At 39.3% G+C, this 25,745-nt stretch overlaps 1 protein-coding gene across 3 annotated transcripts in view; it reads right to left on the bottom strand.

Annotated features, from left to right (window-relative positions):
- The window catches only part of LOC108716118 (autism susceptibility gene 2 protein), a 312,040-nt gene that overhangs the window by 263,511 nt on the left and 22,784 nt on the right, over positions 1-25,745 (bottom strand). The gene's annotated exons all lie outside the window — the stretch shown is intronic.

Here is a 25,745-nt window from a genome sequence, read left to right on the forward strand (position 1 = left end):
ACTATGCGCCGCACGCTAACCCACTGGCTGCTCCACACTGCTAACCCCAATACATTAGGCCTGGGATATTAACCTGCGCCTGACCGGCTCTGGTTTGCGTATGGTTGCATTTAGTATCAGCTAGAGATCACTGATCCGGGGATATCATGTCACGTTATATTTCTATATTTGATACAATGACAGAGGGGGGAGATCACGCATTTCTAATTACTTGGATTATATTATCAGCAATTCCACCCTAATACTGACTGGATAGATCAGGGCCACATCACGACTACATGGAGCACAAACTTTGTGTGTAGATTTGTATTATCAATGGTATTTCTGGGGTTCAAAAGTTATTGCTGATAGTGGGTCATCCGCTACTGGCCTATGGTTGCCACCTTTCATGACGGCCAGTGTCGGACTGGGACACCAGGGGCCCACCAAAAACCCTTAGACCAGGGGCCCACTCTAAGTATTATTTTCTTCCTCGCCTCACTCAACCTCTATTCTCCTATTCTCTTTTCTTTACATACTATAACCTATAATTCCATCTATTTAGCCTCTTTATTCTCATAGAAATAGGGAATGGCTATGAAATAAGCCAAATGTTTGGAAGCAGGAGGGCCCACTGACACTTGGGCCCACCGGGAGTTTTCCTGGTAACCCTGTGGGCCAGTCCGAGACTAATGATGGCTAAACCCAAACACAGTGGGGGGCAGGGCAGATAGCATTGGGGGTAGGGCAGTGATGTAAGAACAAGCATGATGACATAAGAGTTGGGCATAATGATGTTGGTGGAGTTATGACACCAGGCAGGGTCAGACTGGGGGGCCTAGGGCCCACTGGGACTGCAGTCCAGGGCCCCCCTACAGGCCCCCCACTGTGCGCCACCCCCTAGGCTCACATGCGCACACAGCGACCCACAGGTGCACAAGGCACCCACACTGCTGCAGAAAAACAGGAAAAAAACCAAAAACGAGCAACAGGAGAGGGGGTCTGGCCACTCCGACACAGGCTAGTTGCATCAATTAGGGGCAGATTTATCAAAGGTCAAAGTGAAGGTTCAAAGTTAAAAACTTCGAAGTAATTTTTGGGTACTTTGACCATCGAATAATCCAGCTTCAATTCGAAGTTGAAAAAAACTTTGACATTCGAATATCGAAATTTATCATGTACTGTCTCTTTAAAACTTCGACCATTCGCCACCTAAAAGCTGCCAAAGTGTTGTTTTAGCCTATGGGGGACCTCCTAGAACCTGTATGGAGGCAATTGTGGGAGTTTGGGAGATCGAAGGTCAAGTTAAAAAAAACTTCTAATCGAAGTAGGCCCACTTCGACCACCATCCTTTTGGTCTTTTTGAATTCGAAGTTCGAAGTTTTTTTAACTTTAACCTTTGATAAATCTGCCCCTTAAAGTGGCCATAGACGTAGAGATACGCTCTTTTGGCAATGTTGCCAAACAAATGAATCTCCCCCAATATGCCCTCACTGAAGTGGGCAATATCGGGATCATCCAACGATCAGATCATAATGCATCCGAAATGGGCGGTCAGATTGCGGGACCGAATAAACACAGAGATGCAGCTGCAATCCGACGGGATTTTTTAACCTGCCCGATCGAGATCTGGTCAACTTTCAGCCAGATATCGATCAGGGAAGCCCGTCGGATGGCCCCACACACAGGCCAATAAGCTGCTGACTCGGTCTGTCGGCACCTTTTATCGGCCAGTGTATGGGGGCCTTTAGATGCATCTGGATTTCTATCCAGTTTTCACAATCTGGATAATCAAGTGTTGATGCCCAGCTCAAAACCACACAGACAGCAATCCTATCTCTAGTTATTTTCTGCTTGATTAGTAAACCCAATCCTTTAATTACAGGTATGAGATCTATTATACAAAAAACAGTTATCCAGAAAGCTCTTCAATACAGCAATGTTAATTTAGAAAAAAAAATCTTATTTTTGATTGATCTGCTTTTTTTTTTGTATCTGTAATAATAAGAAATTAACTTCACTTGATAGTAACTAATTTAGACTGTAAACCCAGCCTTTTGTCTCTTTGACACTGAGCACTTAATCTGTATTGTAATTAAATTTTATATTTATGTGAATTGTATTTCTAATAATGCACTTATTGTTACTTTTTATTTCAATGAACCCTTGTTTGTTACTATTAATTTATTGTTTTGCTGTACCGTGCTTTGCCCTCAAGGAGCGCTATACAAATAAAAATATACATACATACATACAACTAAGCCATCTTGAGGTGAGTATCTTAGTATTTAAATGTTTTTCATGTATTGGCCATATTATTGTTCAGATTTCATAAGGCTGAAAACCGACCAGAAAGTTCAGACCCGAACAGGCCTTACAAAAACCCAACTGTTCGGATCAAAACCAAACAGGTGGCAACCCTATACTGGCCAAATAAGCAGACTCTGGTAGAAAATGCAATTGCCTATCTGGATATGACTACACACAAGGCAGTGCCATCATCATATAATCAGAATCTAGAATGTTGGATTAAACGTTATTTGATCCCAAGCAGAGTCTGAAAATATGTACAGGCCTTACATTGGTAGACATTAGTCCAATTTGATTGAAATAGCCTGATAATATTGGCCTGGGTTAGCTCCTTGGAAACATGGTCATGTCTCAAAATCCCTGGAATCAGGTTCTGATATTAGAACAAAAGCTCTAAAAGACAGGGAACCAGAATGGCTTAGAAACATTTTAGCATCGTTTAAATAAAGTTAAATAAAAAGTGTAAATAGTTACATGTGAAAACATTTGCTATATGAAACCAATTGTATACATCTTGAAATTTGGAATTTTGCATTTTTCCCATTGATTATTTGACCCCCTGGCTGATGATAAGACCACAATAGTGGATTCTGCAGAAAAATGGTCTTGAGTGGACTGAACTCAAGATAGTTGAGCATATATTTCACTGGATAGGCTTAGTATGGGACCAAAGTCTGCCGATTTAGGAGTGGTCTTAAGTCGATATCAGCTCTGTCAAGGTTTAATTCAAATCTGCAAACACAGGCACAGAAAAAGCAACAGGGAAGTATAAATACAATAATTTAATATAAGCATCATCTCATAGAAATAAGAAACTTTCTAAACAGACAATGTTATGTACCATTTTTGAAATAAGTAATAGTCTACTATCCCCCGCCTGCTCAGTAATAATTCTATGCATTTTCACAGGCTGATCTCATAGGCTCCCAGACCAATAGGGCCATGGACTAAATGAACCAATAGCATTCAAGGGACATGTGCGCTATGGGCACCTTTTTCATGTTGCAATTGATCGGACAGAGAACATGTATGGTCCGAACAAAAGGAAGTAAAAGGGAACTGCAGCCATAATTCTCCATTATAAAATCATATACAATTAGCTAAATTGGAATGTAAAAAAGTTGCTGAAGGCTACAAAGCCTTCTAACACTAGCTTTCTGTCTAAAGACGAAAAGGAAACTGTCTCAGAATATCAATCTCTACACTTATAGTTTAGGTAAACATAACAAATAGCAAAAAACACAACTGTTTTAAAGGAGATAAAAAAAAAACATACCAATTCTGTTAGAATCACTAACAATTTGATATTTTGCAATAAGGTATATTTATTCTATGCCTAAATTTTAGAGTTTTTGCTTCTAGTGCCCCCAATACACATCACCCAGACCCAGCTCTGATGGCGCCGAAATGCAAGCGGTCAGTAGTCAGGCGATCTTGAATCAAATATATATAAAAATAATTTTTGTCTATTGTTCAATCAGGGATGACGATAGTGACTTCCCTTTGAAGAAACAAAACATCACATATACTGAAAAATAACACTTGAACAACACTACTCTATTTCAATATGTATGTTTTCACAGCTAAATCAATTCTGCATATCATAATATAAAATACAAACAAGGTTCTATTTTCAATCCAATGACTGCCCGCAAAAGCTACATGATCAGAGGCTGTAAAATGAGATGCACGATAAGGGATGCAAGCCTCCAGCATAGAAAAGCAGTGAGATTACAACTGATGCCAGGGGAACTGTTAGCGATGCAATTTATACAAGTTTACAGTGCATTATACATCTACCAGATATAAAAGCCACTCTCTTCTGACCTAAAGTCTTTTAAAAAGGTTTTTATTTTTGCAGCAAAAAAAAAAAAAAAAAAGAAGAAGTTCCAGTCCTGAGCTACACTTTTCTAAAACAAAGCACAGTTATGGCTCTGGGCTCTGCCAAAAAAGCCTTGTTTAATTAGGTTTTAGAAACTTTGTATCTTTTTCTGGTGTCAGTGCAGGAGATCAAAGAGAAACTCACAGTAACGTAACTAGAGGGGGGCGAGCCCTGGTGCGGGACATGCAGCCGCCCCCCGTATGCGATTTTCCTCCCGGAAATCAGCAGTGTGCGAGCTGCTGGGGGGACCAGCTCCTCCAGTAATTCCGCCACTGGAAACTCTGGACATTTCTGTAAGAAACCGGGAATGTTGGCTGAGCTGTCAACATTGGGACTGTCCCATGAAAAATGAGACCGTTGGGAGGTGTGTATTATGGCCAATCATACATGGTGTCAAACAGATCGGCCCGAGGGCCCAGCAGACTAAGCCTGAAAGATCAAAACTGCAGGAAGCAAAGAGGAGTTATGACTCTACTCACTCATCTGCAAACGTATCAAACGCTGGCCAACCATGACATTTTCAAACTTGCCCAAACAGGCTCAATAATTATAATAATACACAGATACTGCCGGAGTACTTAGGTCAGCATACATTCACCACAACTGTATAAAACTATTTTATCGGCCATCTTACAGGAGACGTAAAAACAAGAACATATAAATATAGAAGGAATGTGCTTAAAAAAGTGGTGTTTCTGGTTGCTTTATTGAAAATTTCTGAAGAAATCCTACAAATCCTGCTCATCTTTTCCACTTTCTGCTGCCTCCTTTCCCAGGCTGTGCAGGGGAGCTGGTGGCACTCAACACACTACACTGTAGGATAGGAACCAATCAGTAGTAGCCTGACCTAACAGGGAGCTGAAGCCTGTCTTTACTTGTGTGACTGCAGGGTTGTGATTGGCTGCCCCCCTCCTACTGTGCTTCTGGCAGAGGCAGTTAGGGCACGCCCACCATCACTCGAAACACGGACTGGAACCATAGCAGATTTATATGCTGCTCCAATAAAGGGGCCATTTTAAAAGACAGCCGAAAGTAAAACCAGCACTATATACTGTATATTGCCTAAAATATTAGGATGGGTTTTTAGTTATCCTATATGTCGCCTTTAAGTTTACACAGTAAGGGCCCTTCACACACACACAGGTGCTTTTTATGCATTTGAGCTAACCTAAACAAGTAAGCTTATTGATTACATTTTATTCTGCCTGACTGAACCCACCAGCATTTAAAGCTGTGTTTTAACACAACTACATTTCATTGTATTTTTAAAAGGCACCAGGCAGCATTTTTATGTGTTTATAAAATAATTATAAAATTATATTATCATTATTAATATTTTAATTATCGTAAAAATAATATGTAACATAGCAATTCACGCTAAAACCAATGTTAGGAATGCACATAAATGCAATTATTTGGTTTTGATGTGTTGAGTGTGGATTTTAATAGATGCACATTCAAATGCCTGTGTGTAAGGGTCCTATAAGCAAATTTAGTATTCACAACCAGCTGGTGCTCCAGATGGGAGACAGGTGAGTCTGCCCACAAAACATGCCCCTCTTAGTAAGGCCTGAGGGTTGGCCTAAGCATAATGTTCTGCATCAAAGCTGAACAGCTATCTACTTGCCATGGGGATATTATACAATCTGCCACATGGTTAAGGGACCTATTTATTATATTACAAGTCACAATCATAATACAATGAAGTCTAAGGAGCTCGATGATCAGTCAGGGAGCCATAAAAATCCCTTTGAGGGTCACATCCAGCCCATGGACCTCCTGTTGAACAGCTCTGATCGGGCAAAATATAAAAAAAGTTCATTGAAAGGGGATATTCTCATTTAATCAGAATAACAAAAGCATCAAACATAAGAAAAAAACAAAGCCAAAAAGGTATATATCAGCATTTTTCCCAAATTATTTTCTTTATTATAAAGGCATATTTATTCCTATCATACTTTTACCAATACTTACCTACACTGAGAACAGAAATGAAAAGCAGCAGATAAAAGTGTTCTCAGAGCAAGCAGCTTCCTGCTGTTTAATTCCCAAAGGCTTTGTTTTGTGTGCTTGAGAAAGATGTCTGTGATCTGATAGGGGGAAATCTTGCATCCATCAAATATTCCCCTACAGGACTCCTAATAAGCCCACGGAAATTAAACGATGCACATTTCAAACAGTGTTGAGATGAATGCAGTAAATGTGAATGTTTAAAGGATTAATACAATCTGAAATTAAAACAAAGGTAGGGTTCATCTTGAAATGCTGCTACACAGTTTCTTTTAAGAAGCAACTCTTTGATTGTTAAAGTCAGCCCCGTTTTTGTCTAGAATTTCTCAGTCCAGATCCTCAACAGTGTTATGGTTCAAACATACACACAAAATAGATTTATGCATAGATAGGCAAAATAGTGCCGTCACTGTGAGATTCGCTGTTAAGGACAATTCTTGTCCTTTACAATAGAGAAACAAAGAGTTGTTACAGACAGTACTAGATACAACTCCTGGGTGTTAAGGTTTCCATACACAAAAAACATGGTGCTTGGCACCTTGCCCCCACTAACATAGGAGCTTAAAAGTTTGTTGTGTAAGAGCACATATGCATTATGGTCATTGGATGGGGGTCTAAAGAGGCCTACTGATTATTTGTGACAGTTATCTGTTGTTGAGTTGGTCAGTAATAAATAACAAACATCTATCTGTTTCACAGACCTTACTAAACCATCAAAACTTCCAAATAAATCGAGCAATGATAAAAGTAACTAAGCAGAATCTGGGAAAACCAGAAAGCCCACTGGTATTAAAATAATTGCAAGTTGGCCAACAGCCTGCAAAACAAAATGTCACACAATGCCTATTGATCTTTAACTGTAACTGCCTGTTACTGTCACATGGGGACACTATGTCCAGTATTTGTAAATGATGCTTAATGATGACTACCTGTGGTTGTCCTCACTGTGCCTGCACTGATCTCAAGAGACTTATTATATAGACAGTAGAATTCTGATCCTATTCTAACTTGAGGATCGCCATTCATTATCTTAAAGGAGAACTAAACCCCCTGAAGCTAAAAGCCCCCATTAGCTACCCTCCACAGACCCCCTTCCCTGTTTCCTCCCCACATAGTTTTCTACTAGAATAGGTGTCCCATTCAGCAACACTGACCTATATATGCAGAATAACAAAGCGGAGCTCACGGGCGCCATGTTCGGTAGCTTCGGTATCTTTCGGATCCTCTTCTTTCAATTCTGTAATTTACAGAGCTTTCTGGCTCCAACCGCGCATGCGCCAAAAGCTAAAAAGTGTCAGCACTCACTTCAGGAAGATACCAAACATGGCATCCCTGGGCTCCACTGCACTATTTTGCATATATAGTTTAGTGTTGCTGGATGGGACACTATGGGGCAGATATATTAATGGTCAAATTGAAAATGTGAAAACTGTCAAATTCGACTAGTGAATTATCCAAACTCGATTCAATTTTTTTTTTAAAAAATTCAAATTCTCCAGATTTATCAAACTCTGGACCCTTTAGGAATTAGACTATTCACCACCTAAAACCTCCCAATTTCCTGTATAAGTCAATGGGACAGGTCCAGATGCTACATGTTTCGAGCAAAGTAGCCCTTTATCACGCAAATTTGGTCAAAACATGTAGGGTCTAATTAAAAGATATTTTGCAGCATAGCACTGCGTTTCCTGGTCTGTCCCCATTCACTCTCTATGTATAGAACATTTCTAATTAGGTTCAATTGTAAATTTGTCATAAAAAAAGGAAGAACTTTGGTGCATGCATTTATCAATGTGTTTACATCTTGTTTTATTCAGCATTGCCCCTCTAATCACATGTATATAGCATAATGCAACTTTAGCCTAAGGTAGTCCTATGTCTTTTTAAAAGGCATCAAAATGGCATGAGAAAACCTCCAAAAGTGACCTACAGGTACCCTTATGGATACAGCAGTTTTTTAGTCAGATAAGTATTATCTGAGATACTCACTGGATAATGTCCCATGTGCCATTCTTACTAGACACACACGGTATTCACATTCCTCATGCTACACACACACAACAGAAATGAGAAGCCTTGAACTTCACTTAAGTAGTTATGGATGGAGACATGAAATTTACTCCTTTGTGTCATTGTGGCCAACTATGCATCCAGATCTGCTGATTTAATAGCATAGACACAGTCAAATAATTCAGAGATATATTTCCAAACCTGCACATAGCCTGTGTCCATTGTTAAGTGCAGTGCAGCTCTTGCATGACTGCACTATGATTCTCAGTAGTGCAGTCTATTATGCTCAGTCTATTATGCTCAGTATTTCAGGGACGTCAGCAGTAAGAACAAGGGCACACGAGATGTTTACATTCCAAAGGAGAATTGTGGTGGTCACAACAAACCTGGCCATCTGTCACAACTATTAATGCTACTGAATTTAAGGTGGTTATGCACAGAGCAGTGACAAGTGGATCTCAAAGACTGTTTTGGCACCTCGGCTACTCTTTGTGCATCTGATGGGGTACTTTATATTGATTAATATTGGCAGTTTTCAACTCAGCTATTTTCTACTGAAGGCGATTCAGAGTAAACACTGGAAAATGCGAAAGCAGGCATTTCCCCGCGATTAACCTAAATCGTCATAAGTAATTTAATTTACTTGCTGGGATTACAATGTTAGTGAAGGGCAGAGCATTTTTGGAGAAATTTTCTTGCCCACTGCAGCAAATTTTTAATGAGGATGACAAATCTCCCCGTGTGTCACTGCCCCTACTAGACAAGTTCATTATTTAAGGCATGATCAGTATATATATATATACCTCCATAGGCCACACCCTCCTAATTGTCTCTCATGGCGCTGGCACGAGGGATGTGTGCTTTCCATCAAAAATAGTTACTTTATTTCAGTGTTGATAATCACATTTCGGTTCCTTAAGGCTATATAATGGAGTGCTGGGGTATTTTGCTTTTAGTATGTGATACAAGCCACACCTACATGCACCCTACTGGTTTTAATTGAGAAACATGGGGATGAGCTGCATTTTTTGATTTTGTGTGTATATGTATGTATATATATATATATATATATATATATATTTCTCTTCTCCTCTTTGCTCCCTATTTTACTCTATTAGCTGAAACTGGGGCCAAGTGGGATAAAACGGATTTACATCCTATGTTTTGTGCTTTTTACATTATTGATGTTTTTTGCACTCCCTAACAATGGAAGCAAAATACAAAAACAAATGTTCTTCTCTAGATTTGTGTCTAATATTTGCCACTAAGCAATTCTTTAAATGAATCCAAAGCATTTGGAGCTGTCTATGTGAGAAGTGCAGTGACATAATGTTCTTGTGCGTGTTGCTCATATACAAGTACTACCCCTGCACATCCCTGAATAAAAGCATGACTTGATTCACTGATTGCAAGGATGTCCAGTGTATTTATTATAATTTCCTGACATAGCCTAAGAAAGGACCGTTCTCAAAGATATAGTGCAAAATAAAAAAAGTGTTTCTTGTGGGTCTATAAGTAGAACACGGTTGATATGTATGCACTTAGTAAAGATAGCACATGGACATTGCTCGTTGTTACAGCAAGCTCCAAGACTTGATAAAAATTGCTTGAAAGTAATTACAGACCTAGTATAACTAGTGGCTGTTACCCATTACCAGGGAAAAAGACTTGGCCTGCTTTAGGAGGAAACTTCGGGCGACTTCGGAAAATGAAGCGCTCTGTGTGCCTGCCCCCAGGTGATTTACATTTTAGCCGGCGGAAGGCAGGGGAAGGCAGATCAGGGAGTTTAGTCACCGTGAAGAAGAAGAGATTTGTTGCCTGGCGACTGATCTCCCCGAATCTACCCGTGTGGCCAGACCCTAAACAAAATCTGACCAGTTACAGACTAGTTATATTTGTAAACACCTTTCACAAATACCGTATATTAATTTAGACACCCACTATAAAGGGCAATATATGACACATTTTTATTTGCAAAGTTCAATACAAATTAATGAGGAAATTGTAAAAGCCATCATTGTTTTTGCCTGAGTCAGAACACTTAGAAGCAAATTTATCAAAGGTCGAATTTCAAATTCATGCAAGTTTTTAAAACTCCCCTAAATTGCCATATATTTGAAATTCGACCAATCAAACTTTATTTAAAAAAAAAAATCAAATTTTTAAAAGTCGGATGAATTAAATTGACTCGAAAACTTGAATCTGATTCAAATCAAATTTGATTAGAATTTAAAAAACTCGATTTGAGTTTTCTCAGAAAAAAACTGAAATATCAGGAAGGCTGCAAACAACTCCAAATTGATACCTCTCCCGTTGACTTATATAGCAATTTGGCAGGTTTTAGGTGGCGAATAGTTGAATTTGATAGAGTATGATTAATCTCGAAAATCAAATTAGATTTTTCTCAAAACGAATTTGAATAACTCCCTGGTCAAATTTGACAGTTTTGACAAATTTTTGAAAATTCTAATTTCAAATTTTCAATTTGAACCTTTGATAAATCTGGCCCCTTTTTGTGGACCTGACTTGTATAGCTGTTGAAGTAATGGTAGGGGGATTGACTAGCGTTGAGCTACATGAGTACCATCAAACAAACTTATGAACATATCAAACAAACTTATGAATATGTCTATGTTGTTTCTTTAATCAATGTTAATGTATCCGTCAGACACCGACTAAAGTCCCTGAAACCTTACCCTGCTGTCATTGATTTCTGTTTATTTTTTTTCTTCCTGCTTGCTGGATGCAGATTATGGGCCTGGCAATCATGTCTCTTGTGGCCACATCTCACTGATCCCTACAGTAAAGAAGCTTTGCTCTCAACAAAACAGAGATGGAGCAACCTAAACCTGGCTCAGCTGCACTGAGCTGTTTTTAGTGAAAATCATGCAGTGTGCCTCTAACAATATTTCTCTAAATAAAATATTTAATCTTATTATTTCAGAAAACAGGCAAATAGTTAAAGAGTTTATTACCTGGAATTGAGTAGTACACTTTTGTCTGAGTTAAAGGCAGAAAGGCACTTCTGACAGCAGGCTTAGTATCAGAGGGATGATTATTTATCCAGGGGCTTAGAGAGCCAGCTCGTCAGACACAGTGAATTACTGCTCCAAGTCTGTACATAATCTAGATAACAATCAGAACATAGTCCTGCCAGTGTCAGGGAACCACGCGAGCAGCTCAGTAACTCCAAAGAATTGACTTCTAACAAGAGGTCTGCTCTTATCCTTAATTTGTATCACATTTATAAAAAATAGGCATTGAAGAGTAGTGGGTTAGATGGGATTGTAGCAACTGCTCAATCTTGTTGCTTTAGGCACTTGTACAGCATGCACAATGTATTCACTGATCTTATTTATTTGCAACAGTGGTTACAACCAGAATCAGCCCCCACAAATCATGACATCCTTGACCTTATAAGCAAACAATTACACAAGTAATATTACAAGTAGTATTAAGGGAGCAGATTCACAATGTCAAATGAAGGAATTGAGAAATATGGGTGGTTAAAGAGGTGAAATAAAGTAAAGAGATGGCTCACTGGGGACAGAAAAGATAGGGTTTCTGCAAAAAAAAGTCCTAAGGACTTTTGGTACACTCCTCCTCTGCAGTTTAGTACTTAAAGGAGAACTATACCCCCCAAACAAAGTAGGTCTCTATAAAATGATATTGCATAAAACAGCTCATATGTAAAACCCAGCTTCATGTAAACAAACTATTTTCATAATAATATACTTTTCTATTAGCATGTGCCATTGGGTAATCATAAATAGAAAATTGCCATTCTAAAAATAAGGGCCGCCCCCTGGCATCGTCCGATTCACAGTACACAAAAACAAATCAAACAAACTATACTTGTTAGGTCACATGAGCCAATTAACAGACAGAGTTGTGTCTTTTGCTTCAACACTTCTTCCTGTTACAGTTAGAGTTGTAGTGTTTCTGGTCAGGTGATCTCCGGGGCAGCACACAGACCATCACAAAATGGGGGTTCAAGGCAAGAGATGTAAAAGGGCAATATTTACTTAAATATATATTCCAGTTTGGTAAGATTCTTTATTATGCCACTCAATATGATATAAATCTGTTGCTTAAGTATTCATTTTGGGGGGTACAGTTTTCCTTTAAAGGAGAACTAAAGCCTAACTAAAGAAGTAGCTACAAATGTTGTACATTATATTTTTGGCTTCTGTACCAGCCAGAGGCAACCATGGCCCTTTAGCAGGGAAGATCTGTGTCTCCAAGATGTCCCAGTAGCTCCCCATCTTCTTTTCTGCTGATTCACTGCATATGCTCTGTGCTGCTGTCACTTACTGAGCTTAGGGGCCCACTCACAATATACAGTACACAAAGAATAGAAATGTCACTATATATGGCTGATTAGTAATTAATATGGATAATTACTACATGACAGCACAGAAACCAGTGCAGCTAGCATTAGAATTTAGCCCTGTAGCATTAGCTTCCAGTCATATGAAAAAGTAAGGGAACCCCCTTTAATTCTTTAGAGTTTTGTTTATCATTTGCTGAGCTTTCAAAATAGCAACTTCCTTATGCCTTATGGAAACAGTAGTATTTCAGCAGTGATGTAAAGTTTATTGTATTAATAGAAAATATACTATATGCATCCTAACAAAATTAGACAGGTGCATAAATTTGGGCACCCCAACAGAGATATTACATCAATACTCAGTTGTGCTTCCTTCTGCAAATGTAACAGCTTCTAGATGCCTCCTATCAAATCATCCCTTAGATTTTCAATTATATTCAAGTTGGGGGATATTATACTTTATACTCAAGATATTGAAGTCAGGGAATATTGTACTTTTCCCTCTGCATAAATGCCTTTGTAGATTTCAAGTGTGTTTAGGGTCATTGTCTTGTTGGAATATCCAACCCCTGCGTATCTTCAACTTTGTGACTGATGCTTGCACATTATCCTGAAGAATTTATTGATATTGAGTTGAATTCATCCTACCGTCAACTTTAACAAGGGCCCAGTCCCTGAACTAGCCGCACAGCCCCACAGCATGATGGAACCTCCACCAATTTGACAGTAGGTAGCAGGTGTTTTTTTTTGTTATGACCAAATAACTCTTAATAATTTTTGTCTCATCAGTCCAAAGCAATTTGCTCCAAAATGTGGCTTGTCTCAATGAGCTTTTGCATACAACAAGCGACTCTCTTTGTGGCGTGAGTGCAGAAACAGCTTCTTTCTCATCACCCTGCCATACAGATGTTCTTTGTGCAAATTGCCCTGAATTGTAGAACGATGTACAGATACACCATCTGCAGCAAGATGTTCTTGCAGGTCTTTGGAGGTGATCTTTGGGTTATCTGTAAACATTCTCACAATCCTCCGCATATGTCGCTCCTGTATTTTCTTGGACTGCCAGACCTGGGATTTACAGCAACTGTGCCTTTGGCCTTCGATTTCCTGATTACAATCCTTCCAATTGAAACCTCTGAGATAGCTTTTTGTAGCATTCCCATAAACCATGATACTGAACAATCTTTGTTTTCAGATCCTTTGAGAATTGCTTTGAGGATCCCATGCTGTCACTCTTCAGAGGAGAGTCAAACAGAAGCACATCTTGCAATTGGCCACCGTAAATACCGTTTTTCATGATTGGACACATCTGCCTATGAAGTTCAAGGCTTAACAAGCTTATCCAACCAATTCGGTGTTGCCAGTAATCGGTATTGAGCAGTGACATGCATTTAAATTAGCAAAATTACAAGGGTACCCAAATTGCACAGCCAGTTTTTCACATTTGATTTAATCTCGTACAACTGAATACTGCTTCACTAAAAAGCTTTGTTCAGAAAACACCCCAGTAATCAGATATTCCTGAGAGATGAAAGACATACCACTGTTGTCTTTTTTGTTGAAAGTTGAGTCAATTTTTATTAGAGAGACAGAGAGACAGAGAAAGAGAGAGAGAGGCAGAGAGAAAGATACAAACACACACATATTTAGATGATATATTTCAGCAAAAAGGTTCATTCAACCTTCATAAGCAACTTTTCAGTGGTTTTTATTTTTTTTTATATAGTTTTTTAATTATTCAAATTGGCTTTCAAATGGGGGCCACTGACCCCCATCTAAAACAAATGCTCTGTAAAGCTATACTGCTATATGCTGCTGAATATAAAACCTAAATAACTGAAAAACCATAAATAATACAAAATGAAAACCAATTGCAAATTGTCTCAGAATATCAATCTCTACATCATAGTAACGCATAGGTGAACAACCCCTTAACATCTCCCTCCAGTATCCAATCCACATGCTTGTTTAGAGTGGTTCCATTAAGTTATTGCATGAGCCAGCAACTGAATGAGAAGAAAGGGGAACAGTCAAGATTAGGAACAGTCCATAAATTGTTTCAGTAATTAGTGGATGAGCCAGCTACTGAATGGGAAGAAAATGGAACAGTCTAGATCAGGAATACTAAATTTAGTGAGACACAGGGTGTACAACTATGGAGTGGATGTGCCCCAACTACCGGCAGCTGAACAGCCCTGGTATCAAGCACACTGCAAAATATTATAAAACTGGTGCCCAAAAGGAAATCGAAGACCTACAAACATACCACTGGCCTTATTATGCTTTTAATCAAATGATAAATAGGAGTGAAGTAATGTGAGTGGGAGAGCTGAACATTAAGCAGAAGGTTTATTCACCTGGTTCCTTTAATAGAAGTTTACAGTAGCACAAAAATCACACAAATATATTAAGACTTCATGTGCTCTTTCACATACAAGGTGTCACTAAAAATGTTTGTCTATGCAAAAATGTGTCTAGCATTTAAAGTGGAAGTACAGTATCACAATATTATCCATTAAACACACATAGTATATCTCTTACCATTTTGTAATTTCCCTCCTTTACACAACCTAAAAATGTTCTCAATTCATGCTGCTGATAAAATACTAATGTTTGAAACTCAAGAATTCTGGAATGAAATAACTGTATATGGTCCCTATAAATAGTCCTAGAAATTGTCTATATTTTGTGAAATCATCAGCTTATTCAAGGTGTACAGAGTCAAAAAGGAGCAAATGTCTGTTGTGTTCTCACTTCTAAATTGAACTATTGTGTTCATCATGAGTGTCCCATGAGAAATCACATTGTCATATTTTTTTCCTAGCTATCTCCACTTCATTTTCAGAGAGGCTGCAGGAAAGAAAGTGTGATCACAATTCTTTCTTGTACTTGAAAGGACAAAGTGAGGCATACATTACTATTGCCAGCTAACTTTATTGATTATTCTTATGAGAAACAAAATCACATGCCACTAAAGTATTGGTGGGCAGATAAGTTAAATGTTAGTTATAAAACGTGCATCTGCAAGTCGATAAATAAGTAAAAAAAAAAATTAATTACAGGGATTTCAGATTTTCTATTGTGAATTAAAAACTTCACCCTTGTGTAACATTTAATAAATTAAATATAAATTAAAAGTTATGTTTGTAAGATTCTACAAAAAACAGTAAACCTGACCATGTTTTATTGCAAGGGGTGACTTTCCCCAGGGATTTCCCCTATTTGGCATAATCCAAACAAGTGATACTCACATAAGTGACACATCTGCATGTCAAAAAAAGAAAATATAATAACTTGATGTCAAACACAACGTTTGCTTATAGCCTGTAGATTCAAATATCATATAATTTTGTCACCACAGGTAATCCCCAAACTAAGCACAACGATAGTGCAACATTATTTGCTGTTGAGCAGTAGAATGCAGTGACGGTCGGGATGAGACCCACATTTTCCACAACTTGCATGATTGTCTAATCATAACCAAACATGGCCGGGCCTGATATACTTTACACTGCTGAGTTAATGGCTAGCAAAAATATAAAAGAAAAGAGAAAGTAAACACACTAATAACATTACAAACAAGCATTCACATTCTATGAATAAAATATAGAAGGTCAATGAACTAAAGCACAGGTATTGCTCTCCTGATTCTCCTAGATGCAGGGTTTCAGTATAGAATTATGTATTGCATCAACACAATCCAACAAAATAATTTACACATGCACACATCACTTTTCACAAAACACACTTCCACATCCACACAGAACAGCAAACCATAAAATAAATGCAAAGGTCTCACCAACAGAATCCTGAGACCACTAAAGGTTGTCCCATAATTGTAGATACCGCCCCCCCCTTGCTGCCCAGAGCTTACCTTTCTGGTACTGGAGCAGGTCTAGGGGGGACCACATCGCTAGTGCAGATTAGTGCAATTAAGCTCTCTGCACTAGTAGAGCCAAATTTCCAGTTTATTAGCTGTAAATTTGTCTCTTAAATCAGCTTTTTGCCACCCTGCAACTTACAAGCTGCTGCCGTCTGAGAGGAGTTTCTTAACTCACCTCATAGCAGCAGAGGCACATTCTCTGTGACCCCAAACTCTCATTTGAGAACATGGAAAGTCATTTGTGTTCTTACTCTCCCTAAACTTTACTCTTTTAACACCCCATGATCCATCTCACTCTGCACAGTTGTGTGTTCTACTAACACTCTCCCTAACTAGGGTCTGTTTTTGTGATCATTGAGTATTCCCTTAGGGCAACGACACACACAAAGAGGGACTTGCTTCCAGCAATTTGTCGCAGCTACAAAGTACCAGAAAATATATGCCATAGACAATACGGAGAATTGTCTCTGCTAAAACACTCAAATCTTGTAATTGCTCAAAAATGCATATGTAGTGGACAGGCGAGCTTTGCACCTTCTCAACGCTCCAATTGAAATATGACATACCAGATCACCAGCTATACACATATCTCCGAATACGACACTTTTTGCTATCTAACAAATGGCAATGAATTGGCACCCCTACACCATTCGAGTTACGATGTTTGAAATGGCCAAAAAAACAAAAGGTACAACACTATCATACCAAATTCTCCAACAAAAACACATGCACACCACTCCAAAAGCAAATGAAGATGGAGCTATCCATCAAATTTATGTGCGGATGATACTGAACTCCAGAAAAAAATGAATGCAGCCTACCCAAACTCTTCCTAAATGTGCTGGAGGTGCAAGAGAGACACAGGAATGCTATTTCATATATGGTGGACCTGCCCCATAGCAGCAAAATTCTGGTCCCAGGCTCCAAAATTGATCAATCTTCCAATATTACTTTCACCCTCACCGCAGCTTTGGTCCTACTAGGCATATTCACCAAACATATACCAGAAAAAGCAAAAAGAATAACTTTTCAAATCCTATGTGCAAGCAAATCCCTTCTGGCAAGGAAATGGAAACAAAACACGCTACCAACAGGAGCTGACATTGAAGCTGTGAAAAAAAAATTGCTCTCTATGAACAAGTCTTTGCCATGGGGGGGGGGGAACATATCCAATGCTGATTTAATGTTTACAGTAAGATGATACATAAGCCTTATGTTAAACATGTATGTAAATGCCTAGATAAAGATCCACTCCTTCCCCACTTTCCCTACCTGAAACCCATTCTCTAGTCTAACCTGTATACATGTATACTCTTTACTGTATAAAATGCATAAACTGTTAATAAAAAAAAATAAAAATGCATATGTAGTGGCTTGTTTCAAAAAAGCACCTATTTTTGAACTGGAATTTACACTCTTACAATTTTATGTCACTCAATGTCTATAATTGGAAAACACATTTTTTAATTTAATTTACTTCACAAAAAAAATATTAGCACAGAAAAGGACCACATGACGCATCTTGTTAAATACGTTCTGAATTTTCTGAAATTTTAACTCTCTGCTGAGATGAAGGAAATGTAGATAGCTAAAAAACATCTTAAGAGTATATCTTAATAGTTATTTGTTGAATATATGCTGAAATAGTTACATTGGTTATCATATTATAATCAGCATATTAACAGAGTACTACCTTTACAGTAATAAGCATCACATCAACAGCGGTAATATTTGTTTTGTTGCTTAAACAGCAACAACTTTTAATAGCTTCCAATAAATGCTTTTGCAATCTTTTTACGTATAATACTTTCACATCTTCCAGTAACTGTGAATAACATAGTACTGAAATTATTCAAATGTCTAAGAATGGTCTCCTGTTATGCAGAAACAGTGTTCAGGAAAACCCTTCTGAAGAAATGAATCAGGGTGATTTTATTACCGCAGAGTACAAAAAAAACCTCCAAACACAAATACATTTTATTGTTTCCAGTGTGTCATGCCTCTTGCCCGGGCACTTTATGTAGGAAGTAATGCAAATGTGTGCCATAAGATGAAGCCCCTTAGGCCAGGTGAATCAGGTACCCAGCATGATCCCTCACCCTGTTGAGGAGCTAGCAGCAGAATTCAGTACAGAACTCCTGAGCAAGCAAGGAGACATGTCAGACAGTTCAGCAACTCTTGATATCCCCACTGATGTGTTAGAAACTCAGAGCAATTTGTTTTACTGCACAGTATATGCAACATTGTGCAGTGAAACCTATAGTTGGCAGTGAAGATACAAAGTCTGCAAGTTTCTCACTTGGTAAAGTTGCCCCCCCCCACTCATTGATGCTCTCCTCAAGTCACCTGATCCTCAATGCTACTTTTGCTTCATATATTACAATAATTGAAGAATTACACTATGACCTAGGTTAGAAGTAATTTCCTAGAAGGATAATAGCAATGTGTATGCAAATGCAACAGACACACTTATGTGACACTTAGATCAAGAGCTATTCACAAATAGTTTATATAAAGTTGGGCAGCACCCGTAAAAGTCTAATGGAGGCAACATCAACACCCTAGCAGTCCTTATGATCTTTGCAACTTCAGATCATCTATGCTACCTGCTATTTCAAAATGGCTTTAAAAACCAGTGTAGCAGCAACCACTTATAGTAACATAACCAATGGCTTACTGGCCCTAGTGCAAAATTTTCTTAATGGTCCCCCTTGCACTGGCCACCATGCTCACTGCCCAGGAAGCATTCCATGGCCAAAGCAGCGTCCCATCATATAACTGCTGTTGTGCTTCCAAAAGGAACCTGATGCAGTCTCCCCCCAGTAGTTCCATCAGTTGCCACCTAAAACCTTTTTTTAAAAATGTTTCAAAATCCACTTGTGGAAATCAACCAAGAGCCAGCATGTCACTTTAACAATTGATTGCACAACCATGGGTGGTCAATGGTTAAAGTAGAAGTAAAGCTTAACTAAAGAAGTAGCTAGAAATGTTGTACATTATGTTTTGGGCTTGTGTACCAGTCCACGACAACCACAGCCCTTTAGCAGGGAAGATCATTGTCTCCAAAGATGTCCCAGTAGCTCAACACAATATAAGGCTGATTAGTAATTAATACAGATAATTACTACATGGCAGCACAGAAACCAGTGCAATTAGCATCAGAATTTAATAATCAGCATCATCTAATATTACAGGCCAACCTAATTTTCTGCTTGATAATTTGCGACGACCCCCTAAGCTTAGCTTCTCAACAGCTGCTCAGAGCCCACTGAGCATGTGAGTGACGCATGACACTTTCCAAGATGGTGACCCCAACCTCTATTCCCAGGCTGTCCTCTGAAGCAGGTCAAGAACTCTGCACACAGGAACAGATCCTCTCAGAATTTGTTCAATTTTACTCTAGCCTCTATAGCTCCAAAGTGCAGTGTTCCGTAGACTCATTGGCCCAATATCTAAATGGAATCCAAATACCTAAACTTTCTCAGGAGGATGCAGCACCTCTAAATTCTTTCATCACTGTTGATGAGATTTCGGATGCTATAGACGCATTCCCCAATGGGAGGTCCCCCGGTCCAGATGGGCTTCCGATTGAATGGTACAAGGCTCACAAAGATATAGTGGTGCCCAAGCTTAGTTCACTATTTAATGCTATACCGCAGGGCACTCGTCTCCCAGATAGTACCAAACTTGCCACTATTACTCTGATTCTTAAATCTGGCAAACCTTCTGATAGATGCGGGTCCTATAGACGTATTTCACTTCTCAACTCGGACATTAAGATACTGGCTAAAGTCCTGGCGGCCTCTTTACAAACATTTGGGCTAATCATAGTTCCATAGGGGAAAGAGTGGTGGTATCGTTAGATACAGAAAAGGCCTTTGACACGGTAGAGTGGCCCTATCTTTGCACCCTTCTGCAGCGGTATGGGCTTGGTGAACAATACATACTGTGGGTAAAAGCACTATATGATTCTCCAAGAGCAAGGCTATTGGTAAATACAGAACTATCTCAGGAATTCCCACTGGCCAGAGGTACCAGGCAGGGGTGCCCATTATCCCCTTTTCTTTTTGCCCTAGCTATTGAACCACTGGCCACCAAAATACGTAATAACCCACGCATAGAGGGTCTTAGAATCCAGAGACTGGAGGAAAAAATATCACTCTATGCAGATGACATGTTGGTATATCTGGCTAACGCCAGGCTTTCTCTCTCTGAGCTCCTTGTAGAGGTCACGAATTTTGGGGACTTTTCAGGTCTCCGGGTTAATTGGGCGAAATCAGTAGTTTTCCACATTGACCCTGGGAATATCAGAGACCCACAGCATGGATCCCAATTACAATGGGTTTCATCGTTTACCTACCTGGGAATTGAGATACATAGGGATCCCAGGCGATATTCTGAGTTGAACCTGGCCCCAATAGTCCGTTTGATGAAACTGAAAATGCAACACTGGTCAAGTCTGCCACTATCCCTTCCGGGCCGAATTAATATCCTGAAAATGATCTTCTTACCTAAATTCTTATACGCCTTCCATAATGCACCTTGTGTACTCCCCAGGGTGTGGTTTAAGCAGCTGGATGTTTGTGTCAGGGGGTTTATTTGGGCAGGTGAGCGCCCAAGGATTAATATGCAGATGCTGCAAGCACCGGTTAAGAAAGGGGGACTGGCCCTTCCCAACTTTACACTTTACTATTATGCCAGTCAATTAGTGTACGCCCGGTGGTGGCTTAATCCTGATCCCAACAATCCAGCTACAGTCCTGGAAGCAGCAGTGGTTGCATCCTTTGAGGCCCTTGCTAATCAGCTGCATAGAGGGCTCCCTCCTATATATGCCCTAACACCTCCCATGACAACTGTAACCCTAATTTTTCAAAGGACGGTACTCTCTGCCTACAAGGCGCTAGGTGACCGATCCAAATGGGCTCCACTTTGGGGCAACAAATCTCTGTCGCAATTTCAATCCCTTCCAAATGCCAGTGTGTGGGCCACGGCCGGAATAAAATATCTGGGTGACCTGATACATGCAGGGGAGCTTAAACAGTTTGCACAGTTGAAAGAGGAGTTTGGGTTGCATAATCATATGCTCTTCAGATTCCTCCAACTGCGTCATGCATTTTCTGCCCAATTCCCGGAAGGCACACCATCTATTACCCAATCAACCCTGGAAGGATACTTACGGAAATCTGACCTCTCCAAACCCCTAAGTTGGTTATATACCATTTTGCTACAGAATAGCTTTGATCCCATTAAGTGTATCTGCTGTAAATGGGCCCAAGACTTTCCTTCTTTGGAGGTGGAATCCTGGAAGGATATTCTTGAGAAAATACCAGAAACCAACATTTCAGTTAGGGACCGTTACCTACACACCAAGTTTCTAAATAGAGTGTACCTGACTCCACACAGGCTGGCACAAATATATCAAGGTTACCCTGACCTATGTTTCAAATGTAACGCTGATAGTGGTACGTACATGCATGTATTTTGGGAGTGCCCTAAAATTCAACAGTACTGGACATCAATTCTGGCATTTATTAATGCCTCTTTGGGTCTCCCAACTATTCGGACACCTGCATTTTGCCTTTTGGGATATTTTGAGGAACTAACTCTTTCATCCAGTGACAGACTGTGTCTCAGCCAACTTTTACACTACGCAAAGAAAGCTATTTTGCTCACATGGAAGGCCCTGGAACCTCCTACCTTGGCTTTCTGGATAAAAATTATCAATGACATTCTTCCCAGTCATAAATTGACATATATAACGCGTGGATGCCCAGATAAGTTTAACAAAATCTGGGATAGGTGGCTTACAGAAACGCAAATCGTTTGACTCGGTGGAAGTGAAAAGATCTTAACTTGGCTATTCACCCTGTGCTACTCTTTATCATATTATCGGGTTGCCCACCCTTCTATCTATCTCTTTCTTTTTCCTTTCTTCACTCTCCTCTTTCTTGTTTGTTTTATGTCTATAAAATCAATAAAGATAACCTTACAAGATGGTGACCCCCTGTGACAAGTTTGAAATTTTAGGCTGGTGCAATAAGTTTATGTAGGGGATCACACAAATCCTTCCCCTGTTTTTCTCTGTGACATCACCCAGCCCAGTTACAGGCTGGAGAGCCATCTGATTGGTTTGGCGCCCCGGTGCATCCTTGGGAGAGGGGGAGTGCCTGACTTTGGAGTCAAATGTACAGGGTTACAGACATAGCTTGTAAAAGGATCCCTGCTGCAGCAGCCAGAGAGATCCAGATCTGTGGAGTGTGACAGTGTTGCTTGAAAAACATTTCCAGGGAGAAGGAAAAGGAATGGTCTGTTTTTGCTCTGCTTTGTTAAAGTATATGAGCATCAGGGAGAGCCCGTTTCTATCTTCTGCCAGTGGATATGTTAGCCCCTGTGTGTTTCCCCAGGGTGAGGACAGGTCTTGTTTGTGTACCTGCCACATGGGAGTGGCTACTACTTTCAATGGGAAAGGTACCTTGGGGCAGGTAGCGCTACCTGGGGATATAAGAGCTCTTGGGGCAGGGACATTGAACTGACTGGATTTATTCTACATTTATCCACCCAGTGTGGAGTGTAAGACTGTGGCATTGAGAAACTGTGCCAGGGGTTGATAGTCCACACAGGTTCCCCAGAGTAAAGTGATATTGTGTGATTTGCATTTACAGTTACTAAATACAGTTTTGTTTTATTGCAAACTGTGTGTGTTTTATTATTTCTAGTGGAAATCCCCTCAAGGTGTACTCCTCAGTATTTCCTAGGTAAAGGCACTGTGCTGTAAATCCCAGTTCCCAGTACTTTTCATACGCAAAAGGGGCTCAGGGTCCTAGATTGCCAAGGGTTAATTTCTATTTAAAGAGACAGTAACCAAATTAGGATTATATTCAGTATATAAAATATGGCATTTTAGCCCTATTCAATACTAAGGTAGGAATCATATATTTAAGATCCTATATTTAAGTAGTTATCAAAACATTAAAATGGAAACTGTACTTAGCAATGAGATTTTGTTTTCCTTTAAAAAGCATTGTATTAAAATATTTAACCCTGGCTTTATACCTTCAGGGATTTCAGTCATTAGGCACACAGATTCTGTTTAACTAAGAATAGAGTGCTTTTGGATCTTTAGAAGCCATTGTTCTTATGAATGTTTATGTGATTTCATTAGCTACAATAATTTGTGACCTTATCATCTGTGTTATCAAAATAAACCTGTTCTTGTCAAGATAACACTTCACAGCACAGCATATGCTGGGAACTGGTAGAATTACCATCTTGTTCTACCGAACACAGTGCTTTTATAGAAACTGACACTTAGTACACTTTCCAAATGTCATAGCCAACGCACAGCAAATTGTTTCTAGATCAACCCCAAGTCGTTTCATGCTCCCAATAAACTCATAACTCCCTGCCCAATCAGTATGAGTATCCAATTACAGAAAAAAAGCTGAATTTCTGTGTCAGACAAAATGTAACTGTTCGTCCTTTCACAAGCAGAGATTGTTGAACTTGGCCTTTCAAATGGATATAAAAATTCATCTTTCGTGTTAGAAAAGGCTTGGACTAAGCAAATTTTCTGTTCTGAATTAAAGCGGATATCCCATGGGTGCATTTGGAATTCTCCCAGAGGTGGCAATGTACACACAGATGGTTGGGCTGTAACGTTCAAATCAGTGAAACAGTCCAACTAAATCTGGGCATATTTGACCACCATTCTGTAAAACACAGCAGAGATATATTTTTAGCCACTACAAATAAAAGCACATAAATAAAATATTATGTAAAGGCATAAACATTTAAGAAACATCAAAAATATCTGGCATATGATCAATATATACCTCCTTTGTATATGCACAACAGTACAAACACAACACACAAACACGGTAAGTCAAATTCTGCCCAGGTGTATAGCTCCAAATGGCCTGAATTCTTATTTAGCATACACAGAACTGTGCCGAATTGGCATATTGATACATTGGAGCAATAATTGCATTTGCCAAGTCACTCTGCCTGACCTGAACATATGGGTGACTGTTGAATGACTGAATCAGGGTCTCTGCCCATTTGTATAGAACTGTGTATACAGTTTAGTGGTTGGGTTGAAGGAGCAACTTCTCCAATATGGCCTCTCTGCAGCAGGCCTTGGAAGGCTTGTGAGAGAAGAATATATAATAAATGCAGCATAACATATGAAATTCTGGAGTAAAATGCAGGCTGTAAAAAAACTGGGCCTTGGGAGAAAGATTTTCTTCCAGTGAAACAATGACCCCAAACATAATGTTAAAGCTACACAAGAATGGCTTAAAAATAACAATGTTAATGTCACAGAAAGGCATCAAGAGTCTAGAGCTCAATCCTACAGAGACTGTGTTGATCTTTATTGACGATCCTTGTGCAAAGTGGGGAAAATTGCAGTATCCTGATGAGCAAAGGCGAACTAACCACACTGAATTAAAGACTGTAATTGCTGTCTATGGTCCATCTAATATACACTGACTTCAGGGGGGTGTATACTTATGCAATAAGTTATTAATTTTTTGCATTGTAATTAGATGTAAGAAAAGCATGAAAACCTCCAAAAGGAGACACAACCATATATATATATATATATATATATATATATATATATATGTGTTCCAGCAGAGTCGCACTCCAATAGGTTAAAACATAACGTTTATTGTCCCATCATAAAAGCATGATACAAAGAGATATACTCATCTATATGGAGACATCACGCGACGTTTCGGGGGTCCCCTGCCCCCTTTCTCAAGCGTGTCCCCAATGTGTATCGCATTGAATCAGTGAAAAGACCCGGAAGTCCGTCGCCACCATTGAAATAGCGGAGGCTGCGTGCCCGATCATTCTGACGCAACCACGCCAGAGCGTGGGTGCGTCACAAGAGCGAACACACGCCCATCCGCCCATTGAGTTTAACCACGCCATATTTGTTATTGGCAACAATCCATCTGTAGCACTCGGGGATACAAATACATGGTGACATTCATTGATAGTATACAAGATAATCAAATATAATTCTCCTTACAGTGCACGCATATTTACCCTTACACCTGGCCAATAAGTGCTCCAGTATCTATCATATATTAACTCAACAAATCAAGGTTATAACAGTTAAATAAAGAGATGTAAGTCAAAATCCCTATTTAACCCATTAGGGCTTAGTGATTTTAGTCGGTGAATCCATTGTACCTCTATCCTTTTTAACAACATAATTCTGTCGCAAAAATCGACTTTTTGCCATCTGGGGTATGAAAACTATCAAATTTTAACAGTTGATTCCTATCAGTAGGCAACACTGCATTATATTTTCACACTTTACTTTTTGACGT

This window comes from Xenopus laevis, chromosome 1L (assembly GCF_017654675.1).
Source record: "Xenopus laevis strain J_2021 chromosome 1L, Xenopus_laevis_v10.1, whole genome shotgun sequence".
NCBI classification, from domain to species: domain Eukaryota; kingdom Metazoa; phylum Chordata; class Amphibia; order Anura; family Pipidae; genus Xenopus; species Xenopus laevis.